Below are 17,928 nucleotides of genomic sequence, written 5' to 3' on the forward strand. Positions count from 1 at the left end.
AGAGCGGAAGAGCTCAGGCAGGGGTGGGCAGGAGAGAAACTGGATTCCCCTCTTCCCCTTTCAGGACGCACCTGGTGACTTAGAATTCCAAAGCCTGGAGGAGCAGGCCTGTGAAACCAGAGGAAGAGGTCCCTGCTGTGGGGCAAGAATCTAAAAGGCACCAGGCAGAGTTGAGAGACCCTCAGCCTACAAGATCTTCCTCACCCCAGCCCCACAGCACTTATGTCTGTAAATTATGACATTTGTTAAGCATCTACTATGTGCCAAAGCCCTGTAGTTAGATCTGGGGTAGGCATAAGATGATAAGGTCCCACAAGGGGCTCACAGTTTAAGTAGGAGAGAGAACAGGTAATGAAAGCCCATTTCGCACATGAGGGAACTGAGGCACAGAGAAACTTGTTCTGGGAAGGGAACATGTCTACCAACTCTGCACCCCGTATGTGCTCAATAAATATGATTGATTGAGTGCCCAAGATCACACAGCAGGCAAGAAGCTGAGCCAGAACCAGAATCTGCTCTTTCCACTAAGCCACGCTGCTTCCATGTCTGTGTACTCTGCCACTTTCCCTGTCTCTATTTTAATATCTACTTCCACCACTGGATTTTAAACCCCCTGAGAAAAGGGATCGTGTCTACCAACCTTATTGTATTGTACTCTCCCAAGCGCTTAGTGAGCAGAAGAGCTCAGGCAGGGGTGACAGCTACAACCCATTAGGCTGAGACCAGATCCCCCAGATCCCCACACCTCTTGGCTCAGAACAGGAGATCCCAACATGGGTCTGGATGGCGGCATGCTAAGTTACTCTGCCTGGTGCCACTGCCCACACACACACAGCCAAGACGCAAGCCTCTCTTGTACATGGCTAGTGCCCATCTGGGCTGCACCACTTGAGGAGCAGGAGGGAGGAGAAAGAGTACAGCTGCTTCAGAGTCCTCACCCATCTCCCCAATCTATCTACTGGTACTATTCTTTGAGCACTTACTCTGTACTAAGCACTTGGGAAAGTAAAATGGACACAACTCCTGTCCTCTACGAGCTTAGAGCCTAACCTCTCCCTGTATCTGTTCCCACCTCCTTTGGGGCCACAGGGGAGCCATGGAGAGCTGAGGGGGCCCTTCGGGTATCTGGAGAAGCATTCAGGGATGCCAAAATGGCAGATATGGCTACTCCATGGCCCCCGCGGGAGCCCACGTGCCTCATGTAAACCTCGGACCCCTCCCAAACTGGTCCCCCCAACACCTGCAGAAGCCTCGCTGCCAAGGCCTCATCTAGAAACCAGCCAGGAAGGGCCCAACTATTTTCCCCAGGAAGAAAAATCCTTTCTTTTTAAAAGAAGAGCGGCCACAACTTAAATGAATTTCCCAAACCCAGTATTCACAGAGTGATCTTATCTGGGAAGAATGTCAAATTTCCAAAGTCCATCATTGGTTTGTGGGATCAAAGAGCAGGGTTAGTGCAAAAACTATATGGGGACTTAGGACCATTTTATCAAATGTGGCTTTGTTCTTAAATAGGAACAGGGTACTATTTCATTAAAGAGAAAAATATTGCCTTAATATCAGTAACAGTATTAATGAGGGTACTGATTAAACATTTTTGATTTGCTAACTTCTGGAGGAGTTTTAATATAATCATTTCAGACACAGTACCTGTCCCATACAGGACTCACAGTCTGCAGGAGAGGGAAAACAGGTCTTCCATTTTCACTTTACAGATGAGGAAACTGAGGCACAGGAAAGTTAGGGATTTGCCCAAGATCACAGCTGGCAAGTGGCGCAGCCAAGATTAGAACCCAGGCCTCCTGTCCCTGGTTGCGTGCTCTTTCCCCAAGGCCAAGCTGTTTCTCAATGGGATCGTAAGCTCCATGTGAGACAGGGAATGTAACTGACCTTATTATCTTGTACTCCACAATGCTTAGTACAGTCCTTGGCACAGAGTAAGCACTTAGCAAAGACTGCAACTATTATCTTTTGAGCATCCACTGTATAAAGATGATTAGGAGAGTACATCAGAAGTAAAAGACAGTCCCTATCTTAGAGGGGCTTGCAGTCTAATGGGGGAAGATTTTCCATATGATATTTAATAGTTTTTAAAATAGTATTTATTAAGCACTTACTGTATACGGAGCACTGTACTAAGCACTGGGAATTGATCCAGTATGGCAGCTCTGATGGCAAAATACACCTAAGGTGTCATTTTCCGTTCATGTTCGGCACAAGGAACCCCACATTTTGAACACCTAAAAAAGTCTCTAAAATACACATGCATACCTAGAATTAGGGGGAGGAGAAATCATGCATGTCTGTGAAAGTGACTTTACTTCCTGAGCTGCTGCGGCACGTGATTTAGAAATACCAGACCGTCACCACAGCAACCAACGCACAGACCATGAAAAGACAATCCCAGTATCAAAACCAAGACTACCTCATAGCTTTGGTTTCAGGTTTGCAACTCCCCCCAAATGGGCCTTTTGGATATGAAATGGTGCCCAATGCTGTCAATGCTGAGCAATTCATTAGATCGATATGTATATCTCAGTAGATGTTACAAGGCTAGCGCTGTTTAAAAGCTTTCAAACTAGACTTAACAAAAGAGCTAAACAGCACTTCCATGATTGATGTTTACAGCAGTAAAGAAAAACTGGAGTCTGATGAGTTAATAACGAGGATGAAAAAGCTTTGAATATCGCCCACCCACCTCATACTTGCAAGAGTGCCCAGAAAATACAGGATAAAGAACTATACCAAACAGTCACAAAACTCTGGGGAAGGAGAACATTCTGAACACATAGAATGGATACTTAATAACCAAATCCAAAAGATAAAATTGATTCATTCATTAAGGTATTTGTTAAATGCTTACCAAGTGCCAAGCACTGTAATTAGCACTGAGGTAGATACAAGCTAATCAGGTTGGACACAGTCCATGTCCTACATGGGGCTCCCAGTCTTAATTCCCATTTTACAGCTGCTAAAACTAAGGCACAGAGACATGAAATGACTTTCCCAAGGTCATACAGCAGGCAAGTCCCTGTCCCACACAGAGATCACATTCCAAGCAGGAGGAGTCTTTGACTTTTAGGAATGCTGCTACCAATAATGAAAGTCAAACCACATGTCGACCTAACATATTTGAACTGTCCTCTCTCTGCACTTTGTACAGTGCTTTGCACTTACTAAGTGTTCAATAAATATCATGGATTGATTGACAGTCTCAGAGTAGGGATTTTGTCTTGTTCTTTTTGGGTAACTGCACTCCACATCTCATTCAGTCAAGCCACTTGCAGCACTGCAGCTGCCTTTTTCAAAGTTGTGTCTTTGGAATCACTGGAAATGAGTGAGAAGCAGCATGACCTAGTGGATAAAGTATGTTCCCATAGGTCAGAAGGACCTGGGTTCTAATTCTGGCTCCCCAATTTGTGTGACCTTCTACTGCGTGCCTTCACATCTCTGTGCCTCAATTGCCTCATCTTTAAAATGGGAATTAAGAGGGGGAGCCCCATGTGGGACATGGACTGTGCCCAACCTGATTAGTTTGTATCTACCTCAGGGCTAATTACAGTGCCGGTACACAGTAAGCACTTAAATGCCATTTAAAAAAAAAAAAAAAGGCTCCCAAGTCCTTCCTGTCATCCAGATGCCAAGGCTGATGGGACTCCGTGTTTTGGGGATCTGTATATAATTCTTAGGACAGTATAAAGCCAATCATCAAACATACTTATTGAGCACTTACTGTGTTCAGAGCACTGTACTAAGGACCTGAGGGAGTACAATATAAGAGATTTGGTAGACATTCATTCAATAGTATTTATTGAGCGCTTACTATGTGCAGAGCACTGTACTAAGCGCTTGGAATGAACAAGTCGGCAACAGATAGAGACAGTCCCTGCCGTTTGATGGGCTTACACAGTCTAATCGGGGGAGACAGACAGACAAGAACAATGACAATAAATAGTTCAGTCAATAGAATTTATTGAGCGCTTACTGTGTGCAGAGAGCTGTACTAAGCCCTTGGAAAGCACAGTACAGAAAATAGAGAGATGATCCCTGCTCACAGTCTAAAGGGGGAGAGAGGCATTAAAATTGATTATGGGTATGTACGTAAGTGCTGAGGGGCTGATTAAAGAGTTCACATCCAAACGGCAAGGGAAAAATAAGCAAATCTTGGTGATTAGCAGGAGTTCAATGTTAGTTAGGTAGAAGATGGCTCCTCCTCCACCTCCAGGGATCATGTCCAACTAGTACTTAATCCACTGGCCAGTGGACTCCAGGATATGGCTCCCGGATGTCTGGAGGCCAGAATCACAGGAGCCCACGAGACAGATGTCTGCTGGAGAGATAGAGATGAAAGAGAGAAAGAACAAAAGCAAAGGAGAGACTGAGAAAGAACGGAAGAAGGGGAGAAAAAGGAAGAGAGAAAGACAGGGAGAAAGAAAGAAAGGAGGCAGCAGGTAGAAGGTCAGATAGACAGGAGCCCAGGAGCCCTATTAGATCTGGAGTTCCTTGTGAGCCAAGGACTGTGCCTAAATAAATTTTTGTGTCTTCGTCACACAGGGTGTGTGGTAAGCATTTAATATATCATAATACTGATTATTGATTTGAGAGGGACATAGAGAGGAGCACACACCAAAATGAAGGTAGACCCTGCTTCTTCCAGGGGCCCTGAATCTGATGGGGGTTCTCACTCTTCACCCATGGGCGGGGCCCAAGGAAGCAACCGATAAAGAAACAAATCCCACCCTCTCTTGGGGCAACTGTTCACTGCCTCTATAGCAAAGCCATGAGAGAAGCTGAACTGAGAAGCAGCATGACCTAGTGGAAAGAGCAGGACCTCGTTTCTCACCCCAGATTTGCCACTTGCCTCCTATGTGACCTTGGGCAAATTGTTTAACTTCTCTGTGTCTCAGTTTCCTCATTTGTAACTTGGGGATTCAGTATCTGTTTTCTTTTTCTTTCTTTTTTCTCTCTCCTCTAAGTCCCATGTGGGACAGGACTGTGTCTGACCTAATTAACTTGGATCTACCCCAGTGCTTAGCACATGGCAATCACTTAAGTACAAAAACAACAGTAATAATAATAACCCCTGCCCTGTTCCAGCTCCTCTTCTTCCTCCAGCCTGGGCTCTCTGTGTCTCTGTGGGTGGAAGACTTAATGAATAGAGCCCAGGCCTGGGAATCAGAAGGACCTGGGTTCGTGATTAGAACCCATCAGCCACTTGTCAGCTGTGTGACCTTAGGCAAGTCATTTTACTTCTGTGTCCCAGTTACCTTATCTATAAAATGGGGATTAATGGTGTGAGCCCCATGTGGGACATGGACTGTGTCCAACCTGATTAAACTTGTATCCACCTAAGCACTTAGAACAGTGCCTGGCACAGAGTACGCGCTTAACAAATACCACCACCACCATCATCTAGGGGAAGCAGCGTGGCTCAGTGGAAAGAGCCTGGGCTTCGGAGTCAGAGGTCATGGGTTCGAATCCCAGCTCTGCCACTTGTCAGCTGTGTGACTGTGGGCAAGTCACTTAATTTCTCTGTGCCTCAGTTACCTCATCTGTAAAATGGGGATTAACTGTGAGCCTCACGTGGGACAAGCTGATTACCCTGTATCTACCCCAGCGCTTAGAACAGTGCTTGGCACATAGTAAGCGCTTAACAAATACCAACATTATTATTATCATATCTCCTGGCAGAGGGCTGGTGTGGAAGCAACCTCCCGTGGATGATGGCTAAACTGAGAGGAGCTTGCTGTGAGGCTCTGCTGAAATGGCACAGATGAACAGCCTAAAGACTGACGTCGTAAAGCGAAAATCCAGCATGGCCACAAAGATTCAGAAGTTCTCATTCTTGCTGAGGATCACATTCAGATTGAAATAGCAGACTGGCCTAGTGGAGAGAATCCAGGCTTGGGAGTCAGAGGACCTGGGTTCTAATCCCATCTCCACCGCTTGCCTGCTGTGACCTTGGGCAAGTCACTTTACTTCTCTGGGCCCCAGTTGCCTCATCTTTAATATGGGGATTAAGACTGTGAGCCCCATGTGGGATATGGGCAGTGTCCAACTTAATTATTTCACATCTACCCCAACTCTTAGTACAGTGCCTGGCACAGGGTAAGTGCTTAATGAATACCATTTAATCCCCCAAATAACCCAACAACAACCAAAAAACACTTCTACTCTGTTAACTCTCATTGCTTCTTGGCTGGCCTGCTCCTGTGCATGCACTGGAAGGAGGAGGAGGGGGGTAGGGAGAGCAGTGTCTGTTTTATGACTCTTCCATCAGCTCCATCATGAAATCCCTTGCTCTACGTGGAGTAGCAGGCCACGGGCTTCAATACTAAATTCTAGAAAACCACAGGGGAAATCACTGTACGTTTTTCAAGCCAGCGTGAGGGGAGGGAAAAAAAAAAGAGAGCAGATTGTTTCCTTCTCGGGTCTCTGCAAGTTATATGGTGAGAACTGAAAGGCCTTTAACTCTTGCCTGAAGGAGAGAGTTGCATTGGCTGTCACTGGGTTCTTGTAAATTTGAATCATTTGCAAAAAAAAAAAAAACCTATCTGGAAAGATTCAGCGAGGAACCAGAGAGGCGCAAGGCATTCTGCATAACCCTGATGCCCAGGGATCAGTCCACCATAATAAAATCTGACGTGAGAAATAACGACAATTAGCTTTTTCAGAGTGCTGTCATATTTTTCACATCAATGATCTTATTTATAGCCTCGACATCGGTATGAGGTAGGGAGAGGCCAATATTAAGATCCTCATTTTTAGATGAGGAAACAGTCTCAGAGAGGTTAAGTGAACTGCCTGAGGATCTCCAGCAAGCTAGAGCAGGGGTTAGAACCCCAAAGTCCATGCTCTTTCCCACTGGGCATCAGGACCTTCAAATAACATGAGCTTCACGTGGAATGGAGACTGTGTCCGACCTGATTAACTTGTCTCTACCCCAGTGCTTAGTACAGTGTTTGCCACATAGAAAGTACTTAAATACAACCAATATTATTACTACTACTATGATCCCTATCAATGATGATATGAAATAACCATCCACTCCACTGATTCACTGGATGTGATGGTGAGGCACAGCATCGCCTAGTGGATAGAGCTGGAGTCAGAAGGACCAGGGTTCTAAACCCAGCTTTGTCACTTGTCTGCTGTGTGGCCTTGGGTAAGTCACTTAACTTCTCTGTGCCTCCGTTTCCTCATCTGTAAAAAGGGGATTAAATCCCACTCCTTCCAAATCAGACTGTGAGTCTTATATAGGACAGGGACTGTGTCCAACATGAATATCTTGTATCTCTGCTAGTGCTTGTTACATTGCTTGTCACATAGTCAGCTCTTAAGTACCACAGTGAAATATTATTATTTTTATTATTAAGACCCCTATTTTTCCTGCATGCATAATAATAGTAATAATGATAATAAGTGTAGTGGTTCAGTGCTTACTATGTTTCAAGTACTATTCTAAGCACTAGGGTAGATAGAAATTACGCATATCAAGCATGGTCCTTGCCTCGACCTGGAACTCACAGCCTCAAAGGGAGGGAAAATGGGTATGTAATCACCATTTTACCAATGTAAAATGGAGGAACAGAGAAGTTAAGTCATGCACTAGGCAAGTGGCAGAACCAGGATTAGAACCCAGATCCTCTGCCTCCTAGGCCCGTGCTCTTTCCGCTAGACCATTCTGCAACCAGGGAAACCTTACAAAAAACCCATATAGTAGTAGAGAAGTAACAGCATTTATTTAGCCCCTGCTTGGTGTGGGTGCACTGTACTAGGTGCCTGGAAAATACAGAATAACAAAGGGATATGCGCCCTGCCCACAGGGACCTTACACACTAGAGACCAATGGGTATTCAGTGAGCCCATCTCACAAGTACCTCCACTCCCTAAATAGGAAAGAGAAAATATTTGGGGTTGAAACACAGCAGGGCAAACTCTATGGTCGCCTTTAAAACTTGGTACCGTATGTCTCAAACTTTACTGTTGCCCTCGGCCTTCTATGCCACCTCCCTGTAGAACAATGACAAAGTCAAGCAGCTAGAAAAAACGCATGGTCAAGTGAAAAGAGCACTTGACATATGGTAAGAATTTGTGAGAAGCAGCATGACCTAGTGGACTGAACACAGGTTTGGGAGTCAAAAGAACCTGGTTTCTAAACCTGGCTCTGCCACTTTTGTACTGTGTGATCTTGCGCAAGTCTCAACTTCTCTGGGCCTCAGTTACCACATCTATAAAATGGGGATTAAGAATGTGAGCCCAATGTGAGTCAGAGACTATGCCTGACCTGATTACGCTGCATCTACCCCAGCACTTAGAAGAGTCCTTGGCACATAGTAAGCAGTTAACAAATATTTTTAAAATTAAAAAACCATAAGTAAGATATTAAGAACAATACTAATAATACTAAAAGCCTTGAAATCATTGGTTACAAATCTTCCACGAGGAATCCTTGCAGTCTGCTACACGCAGATGTTGTAGGCCCAGTTAGTAGTGACAAATCAACATAGGGGAATGTAAGTGAAACCCGTGCTCAATCTATCAATCGCATTTATTGAGTGCTTACTGTGTGCAGAGTACTGTACTAAGCGGTTGAGAGAGTACAATACAGTTGGTAGACACATGCCCTGTCCACAAGGAGCTTACAGTCTCCTAACAAATGCTAATAAATTATACAAGGCTTGGAGAGTAGCAGTTCTCTCTCAGTTTGCCCTCAGGGAACCCCAGTTTTCACTCACCCCACCAGGAATGAAAATAGCCTTGGGTTACCTTCCCTGAGCTCTGGGTGTTATCTTCCCACTGGTCCACTGGGTCCTGCTCCCTTCCCTCTGGCCTCCTGGTCTCCTCCTTTTTTTAAAAAAGGATATTTGTTAAGCACTTATTATGGGTCAAGCACTGTTCTAACCTCTGGGGTAAATACAATTAATCAAGTTGGACACAGACCCTTAGGTTCACAGTCTCAGTAGGAGGGAGAGCAGCTTCTGACTCCCCAAGTTAAATGACTTGACCAAGCAAGCAATTGTAAGAGCCAGGATTAGAATCCATGTCCTCAGACTTCCAGGCCCCATGCTCTTTCCACTAGGCCCACTGCTTCTCCTCCTGCCTCAGAAAGGGTTACCTCCAAAATCCCCAGTGATTCTTGAACTCCCCCCCAAAAAAACTTCAGCTTCCTGTTTGGCAAGAGGATTTAGTTCCAGGGGCTCAACTGCTGCCAGAAAAAAAGTTGATGGGCTGAATAAGAAATCAGTCAAATTAAGATGTCCCATGAATCTAATCTGAAGTAAAAGAGGAAATATGAATACAAGAATCTTCTCTTTTGGGGTTTTGAGATTCTGTGGGTAGGGTGTGGATGTTTTGCATCTTGGACATTTAAGGTTACTCCTTGCTGCTCTGTTTTCTTTGTTTCCCACAGTGCCATTTTCCTTTCTCCCTCAATAGCATTTATCTAACATATGCCCATCCTACTTCCAATTGTTGTCTGCCAGACTTTCTGCTCTGCCTATTCACTTGAGATTTTTGTTCCACTATGTTGTTGAAAAGGTTTCTTTGTCTAAGTTTGCTGTGAGCAGTCTTCAACTCTGCTGTACTGAACTCTCCCAAATGCTTAGTACAGTGCTCTGCACACAGTAAATACTCAGACAATAGGATTGATTGACTGATTCTACCTCATTTACCTTTCAGCCAATTTGACTTACTATTCAGCAGTTATTTGGGTATCCTACTGCTGCCCATGCTCATTATCCCACCCCAAATCATTGGTGGAAGACCTGAAGTTCAGCACATATGACTGACTGTGCGACAAGGCCAGCCTGGTTGGGGAAGGGTCTCCAGAGAAAGCAGCCAAACCAAGCCTTCACTGTCTCTCCCTACTGCTCATGCCCAACTGCATGTAACTCACATCTCCACTCAATTAAATTAGCACGAAGCACAGACCCACCCATGAGAAGCAGTGTGGCCTTGTGGACAGAATAAGGGCCTGGGAGTCAGAAGGATCCGGGTTCTAATCCCAGCTCCGCCGCGTCACTTCATTTCTCCGGACATCAGTTACCTCATCTGTAAAATGGGGATTAAGAGTGTGAGCCCCATGTGGGGTAGGGACTGTGTCCAACCTGATTAACTTGCATCTATCCCAGAGCTTAGAACAGTACTTGGCACATGGTAAGCGCTTAAATAATTATTATTATGTTCATTTGGTCATCCAATCCTGTTGGCTCTTCCTCCATAACCTCTCCAAAATCCGCTCCTTCCTCTTCCATCTGAAAGGACACTCCTGCGCGTTCGAGTCCTCGACATAACTCGATTCGATCCCCGCGTCAGCCTTCTGGCTGAATTCCCAGCTACTAGTCTCTCCCCTCTTCAATCGATGTTTCCCCTCTGCTGCTTTTTTCTAAAGCACTTCCCTAAATAACAATTTTTCCTAAACTTCATTTGGCATATGTCTCCCCACGCTTCCAAAACCTTCCACGGTTTCCCATTACTTTCTTCAAGCAGAAACTCCCAGCCTTAAGCCATTCAATCAGCTCTCTCCCCTCTATTAATCTACTCTCTTCTCCCACTACAACCCAGCTCCCACACTTGGCTCTTCTCAAGCCAACTTATTCACCAAGCCATATTCTGTTCTGTTATCTCTCTGTTGGTTCCCCCTGCCTGTAATTTTAGGTCTGTCTCTCCAACTAGACTGTAAACTTCTCGAGGAGGAGGAATCGTGTCTACCACTTGTAGTGTACTCCCCTAAGCATTTAGTGTTGTACTCTACACAGCAAAAGCACACATTAAAATACTACTGTACTGGTGGACTATTATTTTTGAAAGGCTCAATGGCTTCTTTCCAAGCTGCCGCACCCTCCTCCTGATCAAAGGAGCATTGGCACATGGTTGACACGGGCATCTCAGCAGAGGCAGCATCATGGCTAGGTGGATAGGGCACGGGCCTAGGAGTCAGGCGGACCTGGATTCTAATCCCTGCTTTGCCACGATTACAACTGTGAGCCCCAGTTGGGACAGGGACTGTATCCAATCTTATTAGCTTGTATCTATCCCAGTGCCTAAAACAATGCCTGGGATGTAGCAAATGCCTAACAAATACTAGACAGAAAAAAACAAAAAACCTCAGCAGTCTGGGCAGGAAACTGCAGCCTTCGATCTTTCTCAGGCATGCTCAGCAGGGATGTTATCTAGGACAGTTCTTTTAGACTTTGTTAGCCCGGATGAGGGTCTTTGAAGATCATTTACTATTAGAAGTCCAAAAATTCATCTTTGATGGAGACAGAATAACCCCGACTAAATTAACCTCTGACTGAGCGGCTAATTCCCACTCAGATATGGCATTCAATAGATGCATTGCTTTCATTTTGGAAACATTAATAAAGGCGTGACAATTCAGGCCAAAGCTGAATGTGTCTCAAAGAGAACACAAACGTCTGGGAGCCATGTTAGATCCAAATTTAGCCCAAGGACAACTCCTTACAGCTTCCAAATCATTGGGATATCAATCAATCAATGGCATTTATTGAGCTCTTACTTGTGCAGACTACTGCATTAAGCACTTGGGAGAGTACAACAGAGTTGGCAGACACATGCCCCATTCATTCATTCACTCAATTGTGTTGAGTGCTTACTGTGTGCAGAGCACTGTACTAAGTGCTTGGAAGAGTACAATACAATAAAAAGACACATTCCCTGGGCACAACGAGCTTAGAGGAGCTTACAACCTAGAGGGAGGTATGTGACCTTTGCCAGAAGTAGAAGGATTCTAGATGGATGAAGGATTCCCTGTGATCGATCAATCAATCAGTGATGTTTATTCAGCACTATGTGCAGAACACTGTACTCAGTGCTTGGGAGAGTATAACTGAATTAGCAGACCTGTTCCCTGACCATAAGAAGCTTAATCTAATGATGATAGACTGTAACAGTCTTATGAAAAAGAAAGCCAAGTACCTGCAGGGCAAAGGACTACAATCTCCCAGGATGATAAGAGAGAAAACACAAGCTAATTTATAGAGCTACAGACCAGTCCATAGAGGAATGTTTATCTGTTTCGCCCTCTAGACTGTAAGCTCCTTGTGGGCAGGGAAGGTGTCTACCAACTCTGTTGTATTGTATGAGTGCTCTGCAAGGGCTCAATTAAAACCACTGATTGATCACTTTTCCCCTCAATAGGAAGTCCATGAATAAAAACTTCTATGGGTTTTTTTCTGTGTTATTTCACAAAAGATAAAACTAGAAAAATCCCCCAGCTCAACTCCAGGATTTCCAGTGGAGGTGGAAACACTGGAGAAACAGTGTTGGGAACCAATGCACAGGTGCACTGAGCTTCAGGACAGTTCATTTCTCTGCCGATAGAGAAGGGGTCTGTGTATCGCTTACATCCTACATATGAAGAAAGAGGATGACATATTTTCCTTTTTTCTGGGGAGTACGTTATGGGGTGACGTCTATCACGTCACCATATTCACGTAAGAGCAGGGAAAATTTCCCAGTACTGAGTCAGCTTGGGGAACAGTTGTTTAGAGCCTGCCTTTCCAGTGGCCTGACAAAAACAGCTTTGCAGTTCCACAGCCGGAGCACAGTAAGGGGATGGGACCCCGGCGGACCCCTTTGATGTGTCCCAGCTATGCACAATGTCTCACGTACTTTCCATAGGGAGGCTGTCCATACCCCGGCAACTCCCAGCTCGGCTCCCGTTACTGACTCCTGCAGTCCTGCAGGCTTGGAAGACAGGTGTTTCCAGAGAGGAAGGAGAGATCTGTTAACCCGTCACAATTGGTTCCAAAAATGGGTCCCTCCCCACTTTGGGATTCGTTTTGTCATGGCTTAAAAAATAATAATCACAATTATTGTGATATTGGTTAAGCACTTACTCTGAGTCAAGCACTGTTCTAAGCGCCGGGAAAGATACGAATAATCAGACTGTGCACCCCATGTGGGACAAGGATTGTGCTCAAGCCTATTAGATTGAATCTACCCCTGGCACATAGTAAGCACTTAAATGTCATTTAAAAAAAAAAAAAAAAGGTCAGACAGTCCCTTTTCCACACAGGGCTCACAATCTAAGCAGGAGAAAAGGCTTATAACTTATTGTGGGCAGGGAATGTGTCTGTTACATTGGACTCTCCCAAGCACTTAGTACAGTGCTCTGCACACAGTAAGCGCTCAATAAATACGATTGACTGACTTAGAGGGTCGAAGCTTTTTGTGGGTTTTTTTTTAGGCCGTTCCTTAGTAAAGATTTATGAGCCCCAAATGAAATATTCTCTTTGAATGACAACGAAATGGATGATGCCAGTCAAGAGGAAATAGTCTGGGGATCAGGCGACTTGGCTGCCAGAGATCCTGATTGAGTTACAGTGATTAAGTTGGATGGCCTTAATCAAATTCCAAGAAAGTAAACTCTCCATGTGGGGGGGGGGAAGGGGGGAAATGATGTGCCCCAGGCCACACCATCCACACCAGCTTTTCATGCTGTTTGTGAATATCTCCCCCAGAATGGGAGGAGATGGAGATGAGATGGATGGAAAAAAAAATCAGCTGCAAGTGATACATCTGTCTGAAATGCTGATTTACATTCTCACACGTGAAGCTGCATTAGAGTTTGAAGAAAAGCAGAGGTGAGAAGCGGGTGGTCTAGTGGAGAAAGCACAGGCCTGGGAGTCAGAAGACCTGGATCCTAATCCCGGCTCTGCCACTCATCTACTGTGTGACCTTGGGCAAATCACTTAACTTCTCTGGGCCTCAGTTTCCTCATCTGTAAAATGGGGATTATGACAGGGAGCCCCATGTGGGACACTGGCTGCATCCAACCTGATTAGCTTGTAGCTACCCCAGTGCTTAGTACCATGCCTGCTACATAGTAAGTACTTAACAAATTACCTTTTTTTTTTTAAAAAAAAAAAAGGCCTGCCCAGGAGGACAACTTTCAAATAGTTTCTCCAAAAGCCTCGTTGTCATCCTCAAAACGGACTGCTGGACTGGGTCAACCACAGGGTCTGAGCCAGAAAAGGCAGGGTTTATGCTCTTACATTCTGAAAACCTAATTGTCATCAGTTCAATACCGCATTTGGTTGACAAATTACTTTAGGAGGAGGATTTAAGTAGTCTTGCTTTTTTGTTTCATCTCCAAAGAATTGACTGGCTTAAATTGCAGCAGGAGGAGGTCTAAGCAGACACGATCAGAACTTGTGGCAGCAAATTTTAAGGAGAAAGAAGTTATGCAGACATCTCCGTGCAGGCCCCAGGCTACACTGATGCATTCTGGGAGGGGAAAGAAGACTGGGAAGCTCAGTATCAGCAATGTGCCGTTGGACCTAAGCACTAGTAGTAACGATACTGATTCCTGGGCACTAGAGTAGTACAACTGAAGCACAAAACACATTCCCTGCCAAAAGAAACCTACCCTCTAAATGGTGAGGAGTGGGATGCAAACACAAAAATATTTACTAGTAGAGAAATCATAGTAAATAATTAACTGTGCAGTTGATTACAGATATATAAACAAGTATAAAGGAAGGGCAAAAACAAGACTTTTAGTGCCATAGGTGGATGTTGAGGGGAGATGAATGGGAGATGGGAATATATCAGAAAAGACTGCTGGAGAAGGTGGAATTTCAGGAGGACTTTGAACATCGGGGAAGTTGTGCTCTGATGATTTGGGATGGGGAGGGTGTTCTAGGCTAGGGGAAGAGGATTAGCAAGGGGATGGAGATAGGATTGTTGAGAATCAGGTAGTAAGAAACAAAATGAGCCAAAGGGTGGGCAGGTGAAGAGAGCAGATAGGAAAGTTAGTGAAGAGCCTTGAAGCGACTCTGAGGAGACTCTGCTTGATGCAGGAGGGCATGAGAAGCCAGTTTTCAGAAATGAAGAGATGTGTGCTGAGTGACACTGAAATAAGATCTGTAGCGATGACTAGTAAGGATTGCAGTTGGGTTAAATAATGGTTAATAACACTGGTGGGGCTGCAGGCATCAGAATCAATGAAGGAGGAATAGAAGAATTGTCAGAGTCAGTGAGGGAGGGAAAGAAGAATTGTGGGAGTCAATGAAGGAGGAATACAAGAATTGCCAAGTAATAATAATACGTGGCATTCGTTACGCACGTACTTTGTGCCACACACTGTACTAAGCACTAGGGTATATACAAGATAATGAGGTCCACATAAGGCTCACAGTCTCATTAGGAGGGAGGACAGGCACTGACTCCCCATTTTTCAGATAAGGCGACTGAGGCCGAGGGAAGTTAAGAGACTTGCCCAAGATCATGCAGCGGACAAGTGGCAGAGCTGGGATTAGAAACCAGGTCCTCTAACTCCTCAGGCTTGTGCTCTTTCCACTAGGCCTTGTAGAAGGAAAGATTGCTGAGTTATAGTAGGACAGAGTGAATTTGTAATGGCAAGAGTCAATCCAGTATGCTGATTTTCACCAGCCACTGATTTCCACCAGCTGCATTCAGCAGCTTGGACATAGGGAGAGAGAGAGGACTGTGGAAATGATCCAGGGCTCGAGAGTGATGATGGGGTGGAGGATGAGAAGTGGAGACTTGGTGGATAGGGCTGAGCTGAGGACATGCACTTTTGCAACAAGGGAAGGGAAGTTTGGCAGGGAGTCAAGGTAGAGTGAAATAATCACAGATACGTGAAATGGCTAGATACAGAAGGATGACTGAGCTTGTAGACAACGAACGTGTCTGTTTTTTGCTCTACTGTAGTTTCCCAAGCACTCAGTACAATGCTCTGCACAAGTAAGAGCTCAATAAATACATTTGACTGACTCTTAGGAGATGAGATGTGGCTGAGGAGGTAGGCTATAGTCAGAATGGGTTAAGTGGGAGTTGGTGAGTTAGGGATGGAGCTAAAGTTTTGAGATGATTAGACCTAGTGCTCCTGCTGGAGGGTGACTTGAGGTGGAGTGAAGCAAGAGGTCAGTAGAGTTCAGACGTGACGGAAAGCAGACGGTCAGGGGTAAGGGAAGTGTCTGAGGAATCATCAACATGGAGGTTGAAGACTCCAAAGAAGAGAACAGGAGTGGGCAGCGAGAGCGAGAAGGTGATGAAAGCATCGAAATCCACAGGGAATTCGAAGGAGCAACCAGGAGGATGGTAGCTGACAGCAACCAGCAGCTGAAAGGGGTAGGAGAGACGGAAGATGTGGGATTTGATTCAAAGAACGAGAAAGAGAGAGGGAAGGGAATGAGAAACGGCAGAAGTGACACTGTGGGTAGACAGGCAAAGGACAGATTGACTGCTCTCTCCTTCCCCGTGAGAAGATAAGAAGACCCATCAAAAGGCAGCAACAAGACAGAGTCATCAGGTGAGAGTCCAGTCTTGGGGATGTTTAGGAAGAGGAGTGAGTGGATCAGGGACAGGTTGAGGATAAAGTGGAATTTTCCAAGAGAAGCAGTGTGGCGTAGTGGAAAGCGCACGGGCTTGGGAGTCAGAGGTTGAGGGTTCTAATCCCAGCTCTGCCACTTATCAGCTATGTGACTTTGGGCAAATCACTTAATTTCTTTGTGCTTCAATTACCTCATCTGTAAAAGGGGGATTAAGACTGTGAGCCCCAAATGGAACAACCTGATTACCTTGTATCTACCCGAGCGCTTAGAACAGTGCTTGGCACATAATAAGCGCTTAACGTATACCATCATTATTATTAATTTTCCCATGATGGAGCAGTGTTTCACACTGTGCGAGGCTTAGTCGAAAGAGCACAGGCCTGGGAATTGGAACACCTGGGTTCTAATCCTGGCTCCACCACTTGCCTGCTGTATGACCTTGGGGAAGTCACTTCCCATCTTTGTGCCTCGGTTTCCTCATCTGGAAAATGGGAACTCAACACCTGTTATTCCTCCTACTTAGACTGCGAGCTGCCATGTAGGACAGGGACTGTGTCTGACCCGGATATCTTGTACCTACCCATTCCTTAGTATAGTGCTTAGCACAAAGTAAGTGCTTAATATAAACAACAATTATTATTATTAATGGAACCGTGGGAAGGGAGGAGGATGGTAGTTGGGGATGCAATAGGAAGAGGTTTGGTGCTGGATAGTGGTTTGGGGGACAGTGGGAAAGAAGGTAGGGATATGGGGGGGGGTGGCAGATGTTGGGGAAATGAGGTGCCACCACTTCTCACCTTCTAACATTTGTGAAATCTCCTCTGCTATGGAAGAATTTACTCCCAGGAAAGGCTTCTAAAGCCTCAGTTGACCACTGAAGCTGTGGAGATTCTTCCCTTGGAGTGGGGCTGATAAACCAACTTTCTCAAATGGTTTGGCTCCTCTCCTGCCAGGAGGCAGGAAACTAAACACAACACCCACTTCCAGTTCTATAACTCTATGAAAAACACTGTGAGATTTTCATAGCATAAGCTGGCAATAAGGGATGACTATTGAGTATTTCTGTGGATTAATAAAATTGAGAGTGGACTATACTCACAGAAAATGAGTAGTAATTGTAAAAATAAGACACTCAAACACAGGCAATTTAATTTTTTTATACAATACTAATTGCCTTCTCACTGTTTCTTTCTTTCTCTGAAATGACTAATTTTTCCATAGCTTCTGTATTTTCCTTGTGGTGTATTTCACAATGGCGACTTTCAAAACAATTACAGTTTTAAATACCTCTTTAATAAAATATGGCTCAGATGAATTTGGACTGTATGAATAACTAGAAACAAAATCATGCCTATTAAACCTCTCCAAGATTTACCAGGCTAATAGTCACAATATAAATACCTGGAGGGCTGTGTGTGTGTGTTGCGGGGGGTGGGGGGGCGACATGAGGGGTGGGAAGATTGAGTTAGGGTTGTATCAATAACTGCAGTGTGATGTCACTGCTTTAGGATAGTGTCAGTTCACTTCAGGGCTCATTTAACAATCCTAGAGAAAATGCTAATTGATAATTAATGCCAGATACTGTTCCCTGGGTTCGCTCTTC

General features: G+C 44.9%; 1 protein-coding gene across 16 annotated transcripts in view; it reads right to left on the reverse strand.

The window, feature by feature from the left end:
- Positions 1–17,928, reverse strand: part of KIAA1217 (KIAA1217 ortholog) — a 280,750-nt gene that overhangs the window by 119,408 nt on the left and 143,414 nt on the right. The window contains exon 1 of one of the 16 annotated variants that reach the window (XM_029077803.2): positions 8,770–8,822. The exons of the other annotated variants lie outside the window; for them this stretch is intronic. The gene's annotated coding sequence lies outside the window, so the exon portion shown is untranslated. Of the gene's footprint in view, positions 1–8,769; positions 8,823–17,928 lie in introns of those variants that run through there. 16 annotated transcript variants of the gene reach the window in all.

Source organism: Ornithorhynchus anatinus, chromosome 13 (assembly GCF_004115215.2).
Source record: "Ornithorhynchus anatinus isolate Pmale09 chromosome 13, mOrnAna1.pri.v4, whole genome shotgun sequence".
In the NCBI taxonomy this organism is placed as follows: domain Eukaryota; kingdom Metazoa; phylum Chordata; class Mammalia; order Monotremata; family Ornithorhynchidae; genus Ornithorhynchus; species Ornithorhynchus anatinus.